The following is a 22,991-nucleotide window of genomic DNA, read 5'->3' as shown; positions in this document are numbered from 1 at the left end:
TAACTAATGTTTTTCTAGCAACACATTTCACATCAGGGTTGCCATAGAAACAGGACTATAGAGACGTGTTCACCAAATAAGTTGTCAGTAGCTTCTCCCCCAGCCTGGTGCACTCCATGCATGTCAACCTAAGGGTGAGCACAGCACCCTGTGTCTATCCAGGGAGACTCCTAACAGGAGTTATTCTCCCAACAGGAGTGTGAAATGTTCCCTGCCCACATGAGAGCGTAATTTCCCCCATATAGTTTCATGACCACATTTTTCAAGAGTAAGTGAAGTGCTCACTTCTGGATCAGGTTGTAAATCCGTAGAACTCAGAGCTGCTGGACAGAAGGGTATCAGTGAAAGATCCTCATCTGTAGGAAAACTGTAAAATCACTGTGCTGGAAACACTGAGCTGTTAAACCTCATAGAAACCTTGGTGTTCATGGTTCATGTCAAAGGGATGTCAGCTCAACTCCAGGAAGAAAACTGACTCCCTCTGGGTTTGAGCTTGTATTTAGGCTCAAGCATTCCCAAGGGTAACATACAGACTCCCACTCACCTCAAAGGAAACTCTGCAAAAAGATCACAGCTCTAATCTGGCATTTACATAGTAGCTGGGATTTTAATTACTATTTGTTCAGTACCTTCCCATTCATTCAACAGCAGCCAAATGTACGCCTTCAGGACTATCACTGTTCCTGACCTTTGCTTTGTCTTCTTTCCCACTCTTTCATTTCTCACTTCTCTTCCCTGAAGTGGTTTTCCCTCACAGTTCCCTCCATCCCTAAACTCCCCAATCCATCAAGAAGTAGATGCTAATTTTCATTTCCATCATCAGCCCTTTCAGTCTTTACCTGTTACTCCTGCTTAAATAAAAGCCAGAGAGAATCTGGTGAAACAGCTTAGAGGAATTTATAGGGAAGGAAAAGGAGCAATTTACTCAAGTGCCATTATGGAGAGGTTCCAACTCAAAACCTGCTTCAAAAAAATCCAAAAGTAAAAAATAAGACAAAACACATGATGCTGAGACCTAGAGAGAGTGAGACTGAAATTCCCTTGCTAACTCTGCTCCAGTGGTGACTCTAATGTCTTTTAGCTGGGGGAATATCCAGGCTCAAAAGGCAACTGCTCAAGCACTACAATTCTTGTTCCCACCAGTACCTCCAGTGCTGGTTTATACTCTCAGTTCCCTGTACTCAGTATGTTGAGGTGCAGAACTTGGTGCTGGCACAGGACAACTGCACTTAACCCAGGGAAAAATAAGCATCAGAGTGTTACAGAGGTCCTGTGCAGATGGACCCAGGGCTCCAGTAGAAGAGCCCTTTCTGCTCCCTTCTTTAGAGTGATCTACAAGAAAATAGTGAACTGAGGTTATGTGATAAAACCTGTTTTTTCAAGCTCATTCTCCAACCTGCAGCAGCACCGGTTGGAGTATTTTAAATTATTTAATATTTCTATAACTATGCAATGGCACAACACTGAATGTGACACCCTCCATATTTCACACTCTGCCCCCTCCTACCTGTTACAAACAGAAGTTGCAGGGATACAGCTCTTGGTACCTCGTTCTGAGGTGTTACAACAAGACAGTCCAAATTAACTGCATTGAGGAATCATTTTCATGAGCAGTGGTGGTGTCCCCATTTCCACTAAAGACTCACCAGTATAACCTAAACCAAATCTGATAAAATTTACCTGGGACAGGTCATCACTGGGGTTTTGGAGGAGCAACATACCAGGCATGATGGGCAGGAAATATCTGAGCTATAAAAAAATGCCACCAGAATTCCTAAATAGCAATATATGGGCCCGGGCAACAATGTGAGGATGACCTTAAAATTCCTTTGCTGACAGATTGTGAGTTACAGTGAATTTTACTAATTCATATATACAGATTTTGCTCACCCTGGCCTGTCTGCTCACAAAGCCTTAGGCTGGAATCTGCTCAAGCCAGGAGTTGTTTGCACATGCCCAGGAAATGCTAAATATAAACTGGACAATATGCAGACAAACCATTTTTATGAACTTTTTAGGTCAAGGTCCAAGTCCTCCTTTGCACCTAAACAGCACCAAGAAGACAGTGAAAATCTGCTCCAGACACAAGTCTAGGAGCACTACTGCAACTTTAACAGCAAATTAAATCTGCGGTTTTCCCATTTTTTCCCTACCTCATCCTCCAGACCTTTAAAGCTCCTCACCTCTCCATCTCCTGCAACCCAGTTGAACGTGCCACCAACTGGGTCACCCCAAGGCAAGCCCGGGGCTCTGAGCTCACACACACTCCCATTCAAAGGAATGACTAATGACCAGTGCTGGGGAGCCACAGGAGATGAGCCCAGTCCAGAACATTCTAAACCTATAGCACTTATGAACTGATTCATATCCTTGCTAATAAAGACAGAAACTAATTCTCACTAGAATTAATTACCTCTTACCTCATCACATTGCCCCACAGTTCTAAATATCTCCTTTTGAAACAGTGATAAAAAGAGACCTTCAAATGCATATCTATTCCTTTTTGTTTGTTCAGGGCACAGCCTCTTGATAGAGACCATTTCCTGCACGTCATTCAGTCATTTTAAAATATTTAATGGGTTAAGGAACAATCTGTAAATCAAGAATTCCAGTGGGATCATTTCACTATAACCTTTTGAGACAGCGGACAGACACTTGGTCAAAAGAGCCAAGAAGAAATTCAGTATAAGACCAAAACGGTCCTAAGTTATCCTCACTAACAGACTCCCCAGATTCCACAGTGTCATCTAACATTTCCTACAAAATTCAGAATTCTTTCATTCAGTTATAAACTGAATCTAACCTACCAAAACAAAAATATACTGGAATTACAGCTGAGGTCTGTTTACCTTCTGCTTTTTAGCTCTGTCTCAAAAGAGGCAATACCTGGACATGCTGCCTCAGGGTAGGAATCCACTCCCCAAATGCAGCTGAGAGGAGAACAGTACAATCACAGTGAAATGCACATTTACATTTTAATCGTTTATGCAGGAGCATTTGCTTTTCCAAGGATTGTTATTCTGGCATCCAGGGCATGCTAATGAATAGCATCAATAGAGGTGAGCCACTGAGATTTGGGTGGAGTTTGAATGTGCAAAGTACTCAAATGTGCTGGAACACATCTCCTAGCTGAGATCTAGTGACTGTTGAAGCTTAATCACTAAATGGACAGAGCTGAACTGTTAAACTGCAATGATACCAAGGGCTGCATACTTTAGATTTACCTCACTAATGCAATTCTCGGTTACAGTGTTTAAAATCTACGCTGTTGAGATGCAACATGTCATTCATAGATTCCAGCTACTCCAACGTTTGGTTGTCAAAGGTGAAGGTGTGAGACAAGTCCTGTGTCCTCATTTCTTCTGAGGACAGTCTGAGCCTCTTTTTGGATTGCTTTAGTCAAGAAAGTCACAAGTAAAATTCCCAACATTTCAAAAATCCTCATAACCTCCACCCCAAACAGGTCCCACTTATGCCTTGTTCCTCCTTGGCAGGGTTACCATCAGCGATACAAATTGTCCTGCTGTCCACACGGTCTGGTTTGGGTTGGAAGGAAAAGACACGCCCTAGAGACAAAGCCTTTGTTCTCCCAGTGGAAAAAACGAAGTGTCAAATTCTCAATCCTTGCCCAGCAGACACAAACTCCCTCTGTTCACTATTCACAGAAGATCCCCTGGTTCAGCCTCAGCCCAATCTAATTATCTGCTCAGTCACCTCCTCCCGTACATCAGGTCACACTGATAACACCAGTGTTTGAGAGTCACTCCAAGCTGATGGAGCGTTTAGCGTTTAGTTGTATGTCAGAAGTCGGCAGTGTCAGAGCTGTCGGTGATTTGCACTGCTCATTAATTCAGGGAAACGAGATGGGGTGATTAGAGCTCTGCTCCTTAACCAGGCAACAATCAGGAGCTTACAGAAACTCCTTTAAAAATAGGGAAGATGCCCTCAGGAAAAGAGTAGAGTTCGGTACTGGGTAGGACAATCTCCCCAAGCAATGAGAAGCAATAATGAACAGGGGGAAAAAATAATCCATCCTCTCAAGTACACAGAAGTCCTTCAGAAGGGGCCCCTTCTCAGCACCTCCCTGCAGCTGCTGCTTACAAGTCGCTAGAAGCAAATCCTGAGACAAAATTAGCTTTTCCAAATGGCAAAACCAGAAGGTGGCAAACCATGACATATTCCCAGGCTCATACACCAACAAAACATCCTGTAAGCAAGTTTTTTTTATAAGGAAAACTTCGGGAACACAGGCTGGGAAAATAGCTACAGTCTTAATATGGACAAAAACTTCTACCCCGAAGTCCAATCGCACAAACAAATAAATTAAAGCAAGCAACATTTCCTGTTAACAATCTCCACTGGTTATTTTTGCAACTCTTGAGAAGAAAAATAGTAAAAAATACCAAACCTGTTTTGCTAAGATGGTGGATAAATTGGATGTCTGTTAAGCTCTGATTGCTTCTTAAATATTTGTCTAGACAGGAATTTCTTGAAAGAAGGAAGTTTAAGGACTTTTCAGTCCTATCCTGTGAGGCCTGAATGCAAAGCCCGCCTTGTAAAATATCCTACTGCTTGTAAGAAGTCTCACTAAATTAGCTTAAAGACTGAAATTGGACCAATCTCACTGTGCCACCAGACTCAGAATTCAAATATGAAGTGTTCAGTCAGAGTCGGGCCTCTCAGACTGCTCCAAACAGTTCCCTCCCCCACTTTCTTTTTTTAACTCCTTTTTTTAAATTCCAGTAAACATCACAGCATTGTTCCAGTGCCCCAGGATGGTCCCAGTGATCAGAGGCCACTTGGATATCCAGGTCAATTCACTCTCCAAACCTGCAGGTAAGTGAGCATGTGTAAGTGCTGCACAGGTTTTGCTTGAGGAAAATGGATTATCCCAAGATCTGCTACTGGCTTTTCTCATGGCAATTTTGCCCCTGTAGGCACAATACCTTTGGAAATGCCTGTGATGGTTTATATTCAGGATGTAACAAAAAGGGCAAAACAAGGGAAGTGCAAGTGAAAGATAATTTTACGTTCTTGTAAAGAGAAAAGTCGAAAAACTCCCCCAGGCCACCCAAGATTACACTGCACAAGGAGCAGGTTTGGCAGCAGGAATGTTGCCACCAACTTCCCGGGACAGGTCACCCAGTTTCACCTCTGAGTCTCTGCATCTGAGTAATGGGTGTTTCTCAACGTCAAGACCAAGGCTCCTCAGGGTTTCAAAACCCTAAACCCTGCTGAGAGTACGTCACAAGAGCTATAAATAAATCTCCTGAAGTCACCAAAACTCTCATGTCAGTATAATTTCAAATAAGCTTGGCCAGAAAAGATCAGCTGCTCTGGGTTTGCATGTTTGGTTCTAATAGCACTGAATGCCTGGTAACAAGATGAAGAGCTCTTATAAAGAGAGACAAGCAGTGATAAATTGTATTATGTACTAATACCACCCTCATTGACAGCACTTATCTGCAGGACTAAGGTCTGCACAGACAAAGGGAGTTAAAAGCTCTGTTATCATCAGCAAGGGCTTTGGCCTCCCTGTCTGGCTTCTGGACCAGAGGGATTCACAGAGAGTTTCTGACTCCACTGAAGTCAATAAGAACATTAACTCCACTGGAACCAGGTTCCAGCTGCAGCACAATTGCTGTTTTACCTGTTCCACAGCAGAGGTTGGTAAGAAAACTACCGACCTCAAAGTACTCGTTTTCCTGCAGTGGAGCCCTGCACTCACACACATTATAGACACTCCACATGTATTACTGTACCAGTTAAATCCTTCCTTTATATCAGCAACAAACCTGCAAAGTCTTTCTCTGTCCTCACATCTCTGGGACCAAGGTTATGCAGAAGGAGAGAGTTTGGCAGCACAAGAAAAAGCAGCAGTTCAGACTTGAATTTTAAACCGCCTTACCTGCACTCTGATGTCCTTCTCAGTTAATCTCACAAGCTCAACTCTGCATCAACAAGCAGTTTATGTTTTAGTCTGGTCTGTTCAGTCTCTTCTTATACCAAGCACTAAAAATTGATGGCTGAATGTGCTCCATCCCAGGCACTTCAGAGCACCAAGGTTTGATCTGAATTTTAAGTGTTACCAGAGTTAAAAAGAAAACAAACAAAAAACCCAACCAAGCAAACAAAATCAGCTAAGTGAGATCAACACATGGTATGGAAGAAAGTAGCACTGTGATTTTTTTGGGAAAGAAAAGCAGCAGGGAACTAAGAGTGAAAGCTGGGAGACAGTAAGAACACATATTCCCACCACCACACAAGATATTGCTCTCAGCTGCTCAGGAACTCTGGGTTAAATACTCCTGCATGGCCACAGGTGTTACCAATAGGTGCAGAAATTAAGTGCTGATTTTTAAAGGGAAATCAACATATTCTTCTGATCAGTAAAACAACTTTAAGTCCTTTTTAACAGGAACATATTTAACTATCCCCCAAAATAATCTCAGGATTATTGAGACAACCCATAGCACTGCTGGGAGTTCATTTACCAATACCCTGCCCTCCTCAAGAATTTGTTTTTTAAGGTTGTCTTAAAGGTCTAAAGAAAAATCTAAGAAACTCCTATTACAAAAATATGTTTTCAAAATTCCTGCTTTTAAATCAGCTGAATATGCTTTGCATTGGGGTGTGTTGTCTTTACCCTTTTCCTTCAGGTGAGGACCATTTTTATCCCAAGCTTTTCCCACTGCTCTCCTGCAAGGACTTGAACACCCAGTTCTGTTTCTTGTCAGCAACTTCCAGCACTCCTGGTACCCCTTCTCACCAGGCACTGGGAGTCTGCTTCCTTTAGGGAAGGTAATGTACGTGTGAGGTGCTAAACATGTTAAAATTCTTTGCTTTTGTTTTTCCAGCCCTCTATAAATGGCAACAGTGCTGTAGAGTTACCAAAATGTTGTTACAGAACACCAGCGTTTTTCAGTATTCCCAGAAAAGCAGAGAACCTCTGCACCTTGGCAGAAACTCTGCTTAACCTTAACCACTGACACTATCATTTGACAGCACCTTTCATTATCCCCCTTCTTCGAGGCTTGGTGGTGTATCAGCTCATCAGCACAAAGAACAAAACTTCATTTACAAGACAAATGCTGTAAACAAGAAATTAATTCAACAGACCCTTTATTTCAAATGAGAACACTGATGATAATTTCAGTGTTAAAAAAATCTCTTAATCCAGTAATTAAATTCTCTTCCACCAGATATAGTCAAGCATATGCTCTGCCTACACACGGACTGATTAACTGACCCTCAGATGACATCATCCACCCATCAGTGGGGCAAAACTGTCCCACCTACATTAATGAGCATTCAGAGTAATTAATGAGCTCGAGATACCACGTCCTGCTGCAGGAAAGGAGAACCTGCTCTCTCCTGCCCTGCTGAGCTCACCCCTCCTGCCACAGCCTTGTGCAGGGCTCCTCTGGCTGTCACCAGCCTCTCCTGGAGGTCCTCGCTGCCAGGGTGGAGCTCAATGCTCTTCCCTGTGATGAGGAGTGATGAGAAGCACAGGATAAAGCTGGTGCTGCTGTCCACATTCCTGAGCTCCCCCAGACCTGCCCCTCCTGCAGCAGCTCGGGGCTGAGCCGTGTTTGTGGGCTGTGCAGGGGGAACATGGCACGGCTCCAGCTGGTGCTGGACAGCAGAGCACAGGCTCTGCTCTGCACGGCTCTTTATAGAGATGGATGGATGGATGAAGCTCCAGCAGGAGCGTTTCAGCAGCCTGGGATGAGGGGCATTACTCACTGCTGCTCTGGGCACAGAGAGGGCCATCAATCTGTGCAAGGCAGGCAAACACCACACTCCCTGACCCTGAGCTGCCTTTTCTCTTTCTGAGCCCACAGGCTCCGAGGAGACCAACGGGAGTGTGAACTTTAAAGGAATCCAGGATTGTGCCAATAATAACCAATCTAGACACAGCCTTCCATTCTCCCAGATAATCCATGTTAACATTTACTGCTGATGGAGAAGACAGCTGGACTTCCCTGGATCCTCTCACAGACACAGGACAACATCCATGGGCCACAGGGACCGAGAGCTGCACATCTGGATCCCTGTGACATGGCTGGCATCCCATGGAACCAGAAATGCAACAGTTCTAGTCTTTTTTTTTCCCATAAATCCCTCCCATGAGAAGCATTTAAACTTTGACTCTCATCACTAACCCATTTTTTAACTTCCTTAAACAAGAAGATATAAAATAAACAAGGAGGATAGAAGAAAGAAACCAGTGAAGTTCTGTAGTTTAGAAAGCACAACTAAAATACAACAACCTCTTTTGGAAAAACTCTGAACACACACGCAGTCCTTTTGTATAATCAGTTCTTTGACAGCATTCTTAAACTAAGTGTGATCACTAAAAGCAATATTGAAATTAAAGAGCAAATATGTGGGGCTGAAGTAGGTTTCTCAACAACACTAGGGAAGGAAAACTGAAGATGTTGGTCAGGATGAAAGGATTTTGTTTAAGAACACATGTACTGCTTTGTAGCTGGGAAAAGAAAAATTAGTTTTCCAGACACTGCTGTAAAACATGCCAAGAACCCAGAGTAAACCAAAGAAAGCACAAGCTACAACTGCATAATAAAGCATCCAAAATTTTCCATGTGTGCCCATTTATGGGAGGAAGAAATTACCCTACATTTAACTTGGCTCTCTCTGGCACAGCTCAAAAGACAAGAAACATTTATAGAAAGCAGAATTAAGTATTAAAACAGAGAATCATCAACAGGGAGGAGCTGATGAGCAACCTGAGCCCAGCATCCCAGATGAGCTTGGCACTGAGCAGCAGCCAGGAGCAGAAACCCCTGAGAGCCTGGGAGTGGAGCCTGATGGGCAGTAAACAGGAGGGAAAGGAAAACTCCTTCTGGATGGAAACCCCATTCTGACAACTGAGGTGACAGGAAACATGGTTATGTTAAAATATTGTGAGTCTGTTTATTATTCCAGAGCAAGACAGGTGCCTATCAGGGACCTTTCACTGAGCTCAAGGAACTACAATGATTTATACTGGTATTACTTCAGAATACACTGGGTAATAATCCTTTTTATGCACATTTTTTAACTCATGTTAGAAGTGATACAGCCAGATAAATGTACACTACCCATGCATATAAACAACAGGTTATTTTTTATCTGGGTTGTCCAACACTGCTATGACATCACACATCAGTGAAGATCCCAGAACTGAAGAACATCCTGTATTTTCAGTAACCCACAGCCACTAATATTCCCAATGTAAATCTGCCAGTCACCCACAAGCTAAAGATTTCTAATATAGCTAATTAATGTAGAAGTATAAATTGTATTTCCAAAGTGACTTCATTCCATGTAGTCAGTAATTTTAAGCTACATAGGCCCTGAAAGAGGCAGACAGGCACACACTGGAATGTTCTGAGGTGTCTACCAATTACATTATATACAAAATTACATTCAAGTAATTACCCTAATGTTAAGAGAAAAGCTGACTTGAGCTACTATGGTTCTATTCTCCAAATCTGGCTTTCAAAGTGGCTGATAAACTATTCTTGATTTTGTTGCTGGCCAAAAAATACTTCACCTGATTTAGTATTGATTTGTTCATCGTTATTAGAGCAAGTACAATAGCACACACGCCCCTCAGGAAAAGTTGTAAAAACCCATGTGAGGAGCAAAAAAGAGCATGATGGCCTGAGGGAGATGCCCAGCCCTCAGCAGTGAGGAAGAGGAAGGCTCAGGGAGAGCTGTACAGGACTGTCCTTCACATCACCAAGTGTCACTCCTGAGAACAGACCATGGCTTTTGAACCCAGATCAAATAACTCAACTGAAATTATTACAGTATTAGCCCAATTAATTATTCACAGGTGCCTATAAAATGTTTCAGAATATTTTTCTCAGTTTCAGACATGCAAACCACCCCAGTGGGTAACACTCCCACCTGATTCCCAACATGGAAATACCCCACTGCCTCCAGGATCACAGAATTAAAATGTTGAGCATATTCTCTTCCCTGGGGAACACTTGATGCTTTTCAATATTCCACTTTTATATTCATTATTAATCCTTTCCAGATCATTTCTCAAGCTAATAGCTCCCCAATTACACATAACCTTAGTAACTACTAAGAGTAGGGAGAAGCTTATTACAGTAATGGTCCTGGACACATCCATTTCCCATACATAAAGGGCTTAGTGACACAGTCATCTGAGGCTTTAGTTTTTATACAAGTGATCTCAAGCAAAAAGGAAAGAAAAGACAGGAAAAATTCACTTCTGACACGTGATAACTGTTCAGCAAAATATCTGAAACCAGGGCTTTTCCTGGCACTTACCTGTACCCCTGGGAGCTGTGCTGGACAAGGGGCACCAGAAATGGCCACTCTCTGTTTCCATCTCAGGTGAGATGTGAACCAGCACATCAAATCTGACACATGAAGTGTCTCATCCTGCAGCACCAAGGCTCTGTGTGCAGTGCAGGACACTGGAGGTTTGCTGCTCTGGACCCAGTGGTGTTGACAAGCTCTAAATAGGATAAAACAGAAACCACTGAAAGATTTCTGGAAACCTACTTAAAAATCTGAACCGTATTTGTTTTATTTTCAGTTTACCTTCTACATCACTAAATGAACAAAGATTGCCTGGAATGTACAAAATCTGCAGTGGGGCCTCAATCAGCCCCTTCATTTGCATGTTTTACTTTCAACTTCCGAGGTACCTTTTTATGTAGAGAAAAATAAAAGTTTCTTTCAGTCTCCTCAAGCCCATTTTTGTACTTTTCCGTGATAAATTATTCTTTTAATTTGGAGTCTGGGAAAGAAAGCTATTTTCTAAAGGCTGGAACCTCATTTTCAAAGTAAAATGAAATCATCCAGTTCCACAAATTTAGAGTTTTTTGTAAGTATAAATCTCTAAAGAAATAGTGGTGGAGCTGTTGTTCAGAACCAGTGCAGCAGGTAGTGATGGTAACGAGCCCAACAATGACAGGACCAAGCAGAGATAATTCACCACACATCTCTTTTTATTATTGCTGCTTGAAATGTCCCTGGTCTCTATAGCAGCACTGCTGTGGATAAATATTTCCTTTGTTTCCCTTCCTTCTGTAGGTAAATTTACTTTTCCTCTTTAGATAGCAACTGTTATCCCAGACACCAATTGTCATGTGGGCCAAATTCATTCTGGAGTGAACCTTACATCTTCCAAGAGGTTTAGTCAGGAAAGTATTTGATTAAGCAAATTTAAAGTGAAACTAATTCTGTTATCTTTATTCTGCTTTAACAGAAAGGGCTACAGGTGTAATAAAAACTAAATCTGTGGACCAGTATGACCAGAATCAACCCCAGATATTCTGAACTTGGGGGGAATATGGTCCAACATTCATTTCTCCAAGTGTGTTTTGTGATTTACCTCACTTAGCCCTGAGCTAGAAGGTAACATTTTGCAGAATTTGGGCCTTAGGATGTTGTATGGCACAGCTGGAGCAACTCCTGCCCCCAGGAATCACATTTTCCAGAGCAGCTGTTGTGATTACAGCCAATGACTGGGAGTGGCATAAGGATACTGTTCATTCCATATCTGACCCAGAGACAGAGGAGTTAAGCAGAGGATCCAAGGAATGCCTCAGGACAAACAGCTCTGCCCATGGGAAGCCCTCAGTACATAGAGTGCTGCTCAGGACCATGGCAATGTGCCCTGCTCACTGTCTCCTGGGACAGCAGGACCAGGGAGACACCACAAGCTGCTTGGCCATGGAGTTGCTCAGCTCTGCTCCAAGGACCACACGGTGTTTCATGTCTCCTCCTTGCTCAATGGATTATCCTCTGGCATCCTGCCACCTTTGTCATAACTGATTATAATTTCAGCTTGATGAAAACCTTGTTCTGAGTCACAGTAGGGAGTAACTGCATCATTCGAGAGGTTTCATTTATACCTGCCAAACTCCAGGCATACACTGCACTGAGAAAGGACTGGAAGTGGTGGGTACAAACAAATTACTCCTGCTGGAAACTTCAAATGTGCCATGACTAAACACTCAGTCTTGATGTCTTCATTTTAGTACGTAAATGATGCAAACAATAAGACAATTCCATATTCAAGAGGTGTGCAGGTAACTCTGGGACTGATGTGATGGGTCTCTTGAAATAAGAGTTATTTCCTGGAGGGTATTTTCAGAGGTATTAGGAATTGGTTGAAAATGCAATACAGTGTGCCCAGGGCAGCACACTAAGATATGCTAGAGGAGACTGGCAAGAAATCTGCCATAGGAGCACTCACAAGGAATACAACAGAACTTCCTCTGGGATATCACCAGGAGCTGGAACTCCAGACAGCATGGAAGATAATTGGAATGTTTTTTCCTGCCCAAAGTAGCAAGAATGAGCATTCATGGTGGAATGCTGCAAGACTGCAGTATCACTGGAGGGTGAGTCTCAAAGCCTGAGGGCAACAGAGCAGGTAGGAATGGGCTGTGGGATGAACAGGTGGAAACAGGCTGTGGGATGAACAAGGAAGGAATTCTGCTCTTCCAGAGAGGACTGGACAGGCCCGGCCCCACATAGTGCCTTAGGGCTGCAACTGTGTGCAGATAAAACCATTGCATCAGCTCCTGAAGAATAGCTGTTGCTCACAGCAGGATCCAGAAGCATTTCCCAGGAATTAGCAAATTTATCCATGTGCTCAGAACGAAGTCATACTCTGACTGCAGCAAATAATTATTCCTGCCCACAATATAGCATCAGAGAGGGAAGTTTGTTAGGGAAGTTTTAACAAGTCATTATGTGATGGCTTTCAGGGAAGAGCTAATTGGCTGTGTCTCCAGGTCCCTGACTAAGTGGTATTACTTCCAGCTAGGGAGGAAAAGACCAACTGTAATTCCTGTAATTAAAAATAAAATCAGTGTGTACTCAGCCTCCTTCTAACAGACCACAAACCCATAACGACAAGCATTTGTCAACTGTACAATTCCACCACTGAAATTTGATCTACAAACCCATCTCTGGGCAGGCTGTCAGTGTCTCAGTACAGATGAGCTCGGCTGATCCCTGGAAGCAGAGCAGTCCTGTTCCACGGAGCTCCCAGCAGGGACAACACTGTCCCTCCCACCTCAGCGAGGGTCAGCGAAGGACACGGAGCAGCCAACCCCTGCTCTGGCCCCAGGAGGGACAGAGGAACAACTGTGCAGGAGCCAGAGGGGATTTCTCTTTGCTCAGTGATGGGAAAGTCCCAGGATGCCAGGGCAGCCCACTGCAGACACCACTTATAAACTGCTGATGTATTAATTAAACAAATCCCCGTTAGTCAGAGACAGGCTCCACTGAGCCCTCTGGAGTGTTCTGAGCTCCACAGCTGCAAACATAACCTGCTCCTTTTGGCCTCAGAGTACAGCCCATAAAGGGCTATAGCCCAAATATAACCTTGATGCTGCCTTAGAAGGGCTTGTCTTCATATAAACAAGGCAAATGGGATTTATACCAGACCCTTGAAGAGAACTGGACCCAACCAGCCCATCAGCTTACAGCATGGGCAAGCCGTGGACATCCTGTAACTTTCTTCTTGTGTTTGTTTTGGCAGATGAGTTTAACAAAATGCCAAAGATGAGAAAAAACAATCCTAAACTTCCCTTTGCTGGAGATAATCAGCTTCAGGGTCTCACCTCCACTGTATTTCAAAAGAAAGTAGCTCTAGAAACTGACTCTTCACATGCTGCTTGTCTTGCTATAACTATGTCAGCCTGCGAAATTCTTACAGAAATACCAGTGCAGTCTGAGCTAATTTATTCCTTTCCCTTCTTGACTGTGTCTATAGTGGCATAGAGAGAGACTGGACAACGCTGACATAACTAGTTCAATTTTCTCAGGTACTGATGGCTGTAAAGCCATAAACCAAGAATAATGAGACTGCAAAACAAACACAACAAGAATTCAGTACAAAACACCCAGAAGTATATCCATAAAAACAACTGACTGAATTAATTATTAAAGTAATTTTATATGCTCTACACTACAAATTGCAGAACTACCTAAGTGACTCCAAACTATCCCCAGTGAAGCAATTTTGAAAATCCCCCACTGCAATTACATTCTGTTCTACATCCCCTGGACATGAAACACTTTCCACAAGAGCACAGTTAAGTCACTTACCGAAATACAGGAGATGGTATCTCTCCACCACACACTGAGTTGATGTTCCAGTGCCCATTTTCCAATTAAATTGGTCTGCTGCACTTTATTTGACTGTCTGACAGAAAAAGAGTAATGGCCAAGAACTCATTAATATCTTTTTATCAGTCCACCAACAGCTAAACTAAGATTTGATCAGCAATGCAATCAGACCTTGGTATAATAATGACATCACATTGCAGAGATTATACAGAGACTGAAAATATGGAGATTTGTCTTATATTTGTATAAAATAAAATAAACCCTTACCCTCTGTAATCCTAGAACACCTGCAGACAGAGGAGAGTGGAGTGACCTTAAGCTGTATTTGTTCCTCCAGGGGAACTACCATTTGTGAGTTATTTCAACAGATTTGTCATGATAGTGCTGCTTTCACTGTTATTCCTTTATGAGAGGAATAACAAACGCTAACATTGTTCTTCAATTCCCAACAGCCACAAGATCCAACAGAGGAGTCAGCTGTTCAGTGCACACACACCCCAAATCCCCTTCTTTGCCAGATTAAACACAGCAGTGGCAAAAAGGACAGATTTATTGGGCTCATGCTGGAAAATTACTCCTCTCTATTTGTTTTGTGGCAGCCTCAAGGAGCCCCAGCAGTGGGGCTGGTCCTTGCTGTCTGAGGACAAACAGAATTCAGTGCTAATGAAACCACACGATGCTCAAAATTTGAAGCCAAAATCCAGGCCAAGAAAGAAAGAAGCATGATCATCTGTGAACTTCCACTCTGCCCACACTGTGCCAGAGGATGAGCAAAAGCTCTGAATGCTGCAAGACTTACAGAGCAAGGGCTACAAAAGAGCCTCAGAGTCTATTTGAGACCTTGCTCAGGATTTATCTGTGAGCCCACACCAGTTTTCCTTGGATCTGAGGGAGTTCTGACAGGAATTTCAATGGAGACAACAAGCAGAAAGTTGCCATGACCAAACTCCAAAGGTGTGCAGCTGGTGGGTTCCTGTCAGGAACTAGAGCCAGGCAAAATTATAACCAAACAGGAAATGTCAAAAAAAATAATATTTATTTTTAGAGAAATCCATGAGCTTCAGAAGTTCAGTAAATATGAATGACTAATGCACAGTAACCCACCAATGAAGAGCCTGATTTTACTCTTATGATTTCTACAAGAATTATTTTTAGAGTAATATTTCATAAACTTAATAAGAAGGAAAAGAATCTTATTAAGCAGAAAGCTGGTCTACATTTTGTGGCAATTTTGCTCTAAGCAAGACATACAGCTGAACAATAATTAGGTATAATAACTGTATTATGTATGTCTTGCTTCTTGTATATGAGGTTCCATTTCTGAATTAGAAGAATCACACGTTGGTTTAACTTTGAATTTATCTACATTGACTTTTTTCACATGCTAAGAAAACTAAACCTCTCCATGAGATATCTTGCCTGGACTCCACTGTATTTTCTTTTATTAACTGATAATAATTTCAGGAGCTATTGAATCATAATAAGATGAAAGTAATAATCTGAATTTAGCAATAGAGATGTTAAGGTTCAGCATATAGCCATGAAAGTGCATGGGAGATTTAATTATCAATTTAGAAAGCAAATAGTGGTGCTGTATACTTTTCGAAAAAAAGAGAGTAACCCAGAGGGAAGTTTTAGAAGCAGAGTCAAAAGCATTTATTTCAGAGCTACATACACCTAAAAATTAACTAGTTCTTTTATTATTTTGAGTGGGCAGAGCTCACCCTATTCCACCTACCCGAGGTCATTCCTTCCACAGGATGCAAACCTGCCCTGTGAGGCTCCACAGGAAAACATAGCCTTGCTCACAGAGAGCAAAAACCCCACAGTCTGGCTCCAGGTCAGAGGGACTACTCTAAATTCTCATTAGAGACCATTAGAGACCATGAAATCATGGAATGGCCTTGGACACTTCCAGAAATGGGACAAACACAGCTTCTCTGAGCAACCTGTGCCAGGGCCTCACCACCCTCATAGGGAAGAACTCTTTCCCAGTATCCAATCTAAACCTCCCCTGTGTCAGTTTGAAGCCATTCCCCCTGTCCTGTCACTCCAGGCTCTTGTAAAAAGATGTGGAGTTGCAGTGAGCCCTGGGGAAGCAGAGCAGTGGTGGATGGTGAAAAGCTCTATCCCTAGAGCCAGACTGCACTTCACCCAGATTCCTGGGTTACCACTGCCAAATATTTCTGATTTGTTTGTTTGTTTTTCTCTACAGAGCTTCAACCACTCATGAAGTCTTTTAAATCAAAAGTGCACTGCACAGGTTCAAGCCTGTAATCCAGCAAAGCTCACACACCAATGGACCCACCAGGCACCATCACATGGGGACAGTAGGACACTGGTGGATCTACCAGGTATCATCACATGGGGACAGCAGGACACTGGTGGATCTGCCAGGCACAGCCATGTGGGCACAGCAGCCCATGAGCAGCACAGACAACAGCAGGAATCTTGTCCTCACAACTGCCTGCCACACACCAGCACCTGCAGGGTTTGGGAGTTTCCACTGTTCCACCTCGTGCAGCAGAGGTGGGAAATTCCTGTGCAAATGCCCACTCAGAGACTTCCCCCTGGGATTTGGGACCGCAATTGTAGGAATGACTGTGCTCCACACAGAATTATCTGCATGTCCCACTGAGCCTCTCAGAGCCTGTTTTACCACTTATTCTCCAGCTGATTCCCTTTCCAAAGGGAAGGTTTCCAGCAGAGAACACGTGCAGGTTTTGTTATTGAAAATGTTCTGCTTTGCAGACAAAAGAAAGTTCAGAGTGAAAATAAACAGAGACTGTACAGGAATTTCACTGGTGTTGCAGAGGAGCTCTCTGCCCCATCTCCCAGTGTCCCATCCACTCCCTACTTGTGCCATTGCAGCCAGAGACAGGAGGGGAGAAAACAGCCTCAGAGGAGGTTCAGGTTGGACGTCAGGAGGAATTTTTTCATGGAAAGGGTGTATTCTCCATTATGTGAGCTACCTGTTCACTTAAACAATACAAATTCTCCAGGTTCTAATTTACTGGGTAAAATTGCAAAGGATGAGGTTGCTCTGGATGAAAAACGTCAGGATTAAGCCTTTATTGTGTTTATTTGCAGAAATAATGAAATGTAAATCATTTCAATTCTACTGTATGCCCCCAGCTTTTAGTAACAGCAATTACAGGAGTCATGCATGATGGCTTTTGCCTAATAGATTTTTCCTTTATACTATCAAAATAATTTTAAAAGCTGCAACACAAAATGTATTATTGTTTGAATCAAAAGTATTATGACTAAGATAATTATTTCACATCCAGTGAATGTATCACGAGTATTAAAAATTGACTGAGCTAGAAAAAGAAATGTAATGGAAGTTCATCTCTTCTTACCTATATTTTTGAACAGAAACAAATACCTGAAAGTTGTGTGCCTGGTCACCTCTGGTGACATTTTGGCAGTTTGAGTAATCTATCATCAGGGAACCGATAAATTTAGTTTGGAACTAAATTTCTCACCCTCGAAGTGTTTCATGGCACAGGTTCTGTTCTGAACCAGGGCCATCTGACCTCTCTATTTCTTTTTCCTGCCCATAAATTCAAAAGGGCTGACAGTAAAAGGTTGTTAATTTGAGAGACTCCCATTCAGATTGAAAGGCAGTAGGAGAAGGGAATGGCTGATCCCGGATTTTTCCAGTTTCCTTGCAGAGGGCTTGGAGTTGTGTGTGCATCAGTCAGGTGCAAACCCACAACCCCAGACCCACATGTACACCCTAGGAATACACTCACATGTTTTCAGTCCCTGAACACAGAAGAGGAATGATGATTTTCTTTGACTAATCTGAGGCAGATGCAGTAATGAAGTATTTAGGAGCATTACCCATTCTTACTCATGAAGCTGAACAATACTGCTGATGAAGCACATGCTTGGGAAGGCATTTCTCTTATCCTTGCAAGGTTCTTTCAGTTCAGTAACCTGAAAAAAAATGTGCTATGTTTTTGAAAGTCTGCCAGAGCCATGATAAATAATCCACTGTCCCTGATAGTTTCAATACAGCAGTTCCCTGAAACTTGTTTCAGCCCAAGAACCTTCCTCTCCTGTAAACACTCTCACTGGTCTTGTTGGTACACAATAGAAATTAATTATTTAAACACAGTTGAAGTTCTGCATTTTACCAAATATTTTGGAATGTCAATGGTTTGAAGCTGATTCTCTGCTTTGTGCCACAGCTACAGTTGCACACCTCAGCTGCAAAGGAATCCAGTGCCACAAGAGTCACCTGCAGGAGAAAATTCTCCTCTTCAGCCTTTGCTAGGGAGTTAATCACACATTCAGATTAGGCAGGAATTTTGCAAAACATGCAAAGTGTATGCATGCAGAGATTCCTCTCCTCACTCATGCACTTACAGGATTTTCCAGGGTTGGATGCAATCTGGATGGGAGCAGACGGCTGCACAGCCAGGCACTTGAGATACAACATTAAATTGAGGAAAAAAAGCTGCACAGGTCAAACCAAACCCCTGCAAGGCTGTTTGAGCACATCCACACCTCTATACTATTTTAAATTAAAAAGAGTTTTCTACCCAGCCATGCTCCTGATTTCTTTCTGTTCATTCCCTGTTCATTTCCCAGTTTCTTTGCAGAGTAAGAGTTTATGTTGGTTCTGGTGCCCTGCCCACCAACAGATCCTACTCAGACACTTCCCAGCAGCTCACAGGTATCAGCACACACTCTCCAGCCAAGGATCTGCAGAGGGAATATGGGGGAGGTTGGCAGCACGAGGTACTGAAGTAAAATCTCAGGAGATTGTAAATTAATTTTAGTCACATTGGCCACCTTGCAAACATAAACAGCACATCTCCAGAGCTGCAGATGGAGGAGGGATGTGTTACTCCTCACTCCCTCAGTGCCACAACTAACACGACACGACGTGCAGGAGCTCGTGCAGGAGCTCTCCTGGGGGATTTGCAGCAAGGACAAACAGAGGCAGAAGAGGAGAAGAGCCTGGTTCTGCCCATGCACGGGCACAAAACACAGAAAACTGTACAAGGAAAGAAGCTAAAGGAAAGCTTTTCTCCAAACACAAACATCTGAGGATTTGTTTAATGATTAAAGGTGACAGAAAGATGTCTAAATTTAATCCCCTCTGTGCTGCAGACCTTCTGTGATCCAATGCAAGTGATTCTAGGTGGGCCCCTGTTTATCAGATGTGAGCAGCAGTGCCAGAATTCCTTAGGATTCCCCTTACACTGAACTGGGCTCTGAGTCACCCATGGAGACAGACACAATTTATTCTCGTACCTTAAGGTGAGCAACCACATTTGCTCAAATGCGTCTCAAGGGGTAACAAAGGGAGCATAAAGTGATTAAATTACCTTACCTCAAGCAAGGCAGGTGAGGAAATCTTTAGCATTCCTTGGAAAAAGGCACCAGACCCAAACACACCAGGACCTGGTCCATGTCCTCGAGGGCATCAGCACCAAGAGCTCTGAGACACACTTGGAACAGCAATTCTGAGGCTTTTAACCAATTTCTTCTGGCTGGCAGAAGGTACCTTGGGCTTTGTCATGTGTTTTTTCTGAGACCTTTCTGAACCTCTTTGCAGCAGTGTCTGTGCTTTCCACTTCCAGCCTAACACTTTGCATATACCTTACATGTCATCCTTAAAAGGCAAAAGCATTAAGTTTTCTAGGACCAGGTGAATAATTTGCCATCCATTATTTCTTCAAAGAATTTTGCTTCTGTCTCTGTAAACAGAGTTCTCAAGAAGATAGCATTTGTGTATTGTATTCAATAGGTGAAATTTTCTAATGAATAAGTTCTGTGAATAATCCTTGGTCACAGCTTGGTTTTGGAAAATTCTCACCTTTCAGCCATGTGGATATTTAAGTTCTGTTTATAAGAAAGGAATTTAGCCTCCTGCTTTGTTTGGGAAGTGAGAGGTGAAAGGTACCATGAAGCTGGAATACCTTGTTTGCTGGCAGCACTGCTCCTGACTGCAGAATGATGCTGGAATTACCTGCGAAAGCCAGAGAAACCCATAGAAGAGGATTTCAACATCAACAGTCAAAGGAACAGAAGGAAAAGCAGCCGCAGGCTGTAAAAGTAATAAAAGTGGGATTGAAATTTTTCTCTGTGGCAGTACCAGTTCCTCAAGGAGCACAGAGCAGTAAATTTACTCTGGAAATCCTGGGCCAGTCCACCATGCAGTCAGGTTATCCCTGCAGGAAAACTGAGAGTGCAGTCCTTGGGACCCCCAAGGGCAGGTATCACTTCTGCTTCCCACAAGAATTCTGTGCTCATGAAGGATGCAGGCAGACAAACCTGAAGAGGGAAGAGCTCCATTTGCCAGGACAGATTTAATATTGGCCACAGCCAGTGATCTCACACCTGACTCCTTATGTCAGTGAAATCCTTGACCTCAACTGAATCTGCCAGGCAAGGGTCCAAATGAGGTGATGAGTTCTACAGTGAGTTCCAAGCAAATTGCAGGACATTTATATTTACACTGACCATCGAGTAATAACAATTTTCAGTCATTATTGCTCAAAGCTGGATTTGAAAACTGCTTACTTGCCATGGATAGTTCTACTCTCTGTGTGTCTCCATGAGCTGCTCTTGGTCTCCAGATGGTATGGAAATCCTGATCACAGAGGTGATTCAGTAAAAAAGATCTGCATTAATCATAAGGGGTGATAATGGGTTCTCTTTTTATGCCTCTTCCTGGAAGGATCAGTGTAACCTGATGGGCAACCAGGAATCACTGAAATGTGGGCTGGTAAATGAAGGTGACTGGGAGTCTTCCCTGCCCCAGGCATGCAACAGCCAGTCCTGAGAGCTGCTTGTCTAATCTTTTCTTTAAATCTTCACTGAACAGATTTACAACCTCCTGAGATTTCAGCTACTAGCAGGATAATCATTTTGTCTTGTTTGTTTGTTTCTCTCCCTGATATCTAAAGTAACCTCCCTAATGCACTTTAGCAAATTGCTTTTTATCCCGTCATTTGTGGTCACAGAATAACTGTTTACTGTCATCTTTATAAATGTGTTTATATGTTTGAAGACAGTTGCCATGTCCTTATATTGTGTTTTCCTTCCAGATCAAATAAAAAATTCCAGCTTTCCTCACAGCTTACATTTCTAAGCCTCTTACGCTTTCGGTTGCTATTCTCCTATCTGGTTTGCCTACATCTTTCTTTAAGAGTGAGCGTAATGCTTGAAACTGGATAGAGTGCTCCAGCCAAGCCTGGCTGGTGCTAAATGGAACAGAAATAACGCCCTCTGATGTCTTACAGCTGATCCTCCTGCTACACAGCTCGGAGCAGCACGGCTGTTCTGCAGCACTGCTCAGGCTGCGAGCCACTCCAGTCCCGAGGTTCTCTCTCCTCTGCAGTGTTCTTGCCTAACTAATAGTCCTCATCTGACACGGGATATCCCTTCCTTGTGGCATACTACAGAATTTTTTCTCCTGGAATTTCAGTGCGTGGAGTTCAGACTGGCTCTGCAGTGTGTCAGGGTCGTTTTAAATCTCAGCCTTGCACTCCGTGCTGGAATCACTGCAAATGTAGTAGAAGTGCCCTCCGTTCTATCACTCAAGTTATTACAGAAAACTAACCAAAACTGTTCCCAGATTATGCCCTGGGAGATGCTACTTAATATGTCCTTCCCCTTTGACAGCAAAGACTTTTAAACACAGACTTTCATCAACGAGATTATTACAGACTGTCGCACAAAAGCCAAAACTCTTGTTCATGGCCCCGTGATCAGTAAAACTGGTCACCTCTCTGCTGCAGATAAAGGCTGAGAGCCTGCTAAGAAACCTTTCCAAAGCCAAGTACAAATCATATGCAATATCAGGGAGAAGCAGCCCAAGCTGACAGCCCATCGCTGACAGCCCTCTACACAACTGCTGTTCAACAGCTACAGCTCAGGAATATCAGCACGACTGTTTCTGTGTGCCCACACGATTCTGAACCACAGTCCAATTTAGCTTAGAAAAAAAGGAGGTATTTTTCTAAAATTACCATAGTATAGATTTTTCATTTGTATTGCCATGGCAACAAAGGACTTTGCCTGAAATGAGACCCCGCAGTGCTCCGGGTGAAGTGCACAAAGCTCACAGGGAGAGACATCCCTTGCCCCACCGAGCTTAGAGGTGACTGTCACCGTTCTGCACGGAGGTGCAGATCACTGCAGGGAATTCCATCCAGGAGCAGTGCCTCGGCAGGGAAGAGGAACCAGAGCTCAGAAGTATCATGGTCTCCACACCCGCGGGGGACAACAGCAAACGGGATGGGAATAGTTTGCACTTTTTAGTGTGTGATAGACCTTGAGCTGACGATGACTCCCTAACCCTGGCACCAAGATTTAATTCACTGCCTTAAATCCACACAGAGTAACTTCCACCCAGACGACAAACAAATTTTCATAAAAAAGTAGAGATACGGAATACTCCCCAGATCTCTGACAATGAATCAGGCTGTTAATTGCCGCTGGACGCTGCAAGGGTGCCTCGGGAATAAAGCACAGGTCTGGCTCTCCTGGAGCCACTGCTGTGGATCGGGGGGAGAGCCGTGATACGACTTACACTTTACTGGACACCTGCAATCCCCTTTCCCCAGCCAGCAATCACAATTCCCCCGGAACGGGCGAAGCCACAGAAGTTTTCCCGAGGCTGCCCAGCCCGGGACGCCACCTGTGCGCAGCCGGGGCTGCCCGAGCGGGGCCGGGGCTGCGGGGGCTCCTCCCGGCCCGGCCCGGCCCGGGGCTCCTCCTCGGCGGCGGGAGCTCCTCCTCCTCCTCCCCCGGCCCCGCCGGCCGGTCCGTGCGGAGCTGCGGGTGCCGCGGCCGTTCGGCGCCATGCGGGGGGCCGGGGCTGCGCCGGT

At 43.6% G+C, this 22,991-nt stretch overlaps 1 long non-coding RNA gene across 1 annotated transcript in view; it reads right to left on the bottom strand.

The window, feature by feature from the left end:
• The window catches only part of LOC113948521, a 109,542-nt gene extending 91,482 nt beyond the window's left edge, over window positions 1–18,060 (bottom strand). Inside the window, exons 1-2 of the long non-coding RNA XR_003528179.1 lie at window positions 17,986–18,060; window positions 14,116–14,212 (exon numbers count right to left, since the gene is read on the bottom strand). This is a non-coding gene — a long non-coding RNA (uncharacterized LOC113948521). The remainder of the gene's footprint in view (window positions 1–14,115; window positions 14,213–17,985) is intronic.
• Window positions 18,061–22,991: the final 4,931 nt, after the last annotated feature.

Source organism: Corapipo altera, unplaced genomic scaffold, assembly GCF_003945725.1.
Source record: "Corapipo altera isolate COAL_440 unplaced genomic scaffold, ASM394572v1 64, whole genome shotgun sequence".
Taxonomy (NCBI): domain Eukaryota; kingdom Metazoa; phylum Chordata; class Aves; order Passeriformes; family Pipridae; genus Corapipo; species Corapipo altera.
Note: the sequence above shows the minus strand (reverse complement) of the source record. Positions and strands in the feature narration are given on the sequence as shown.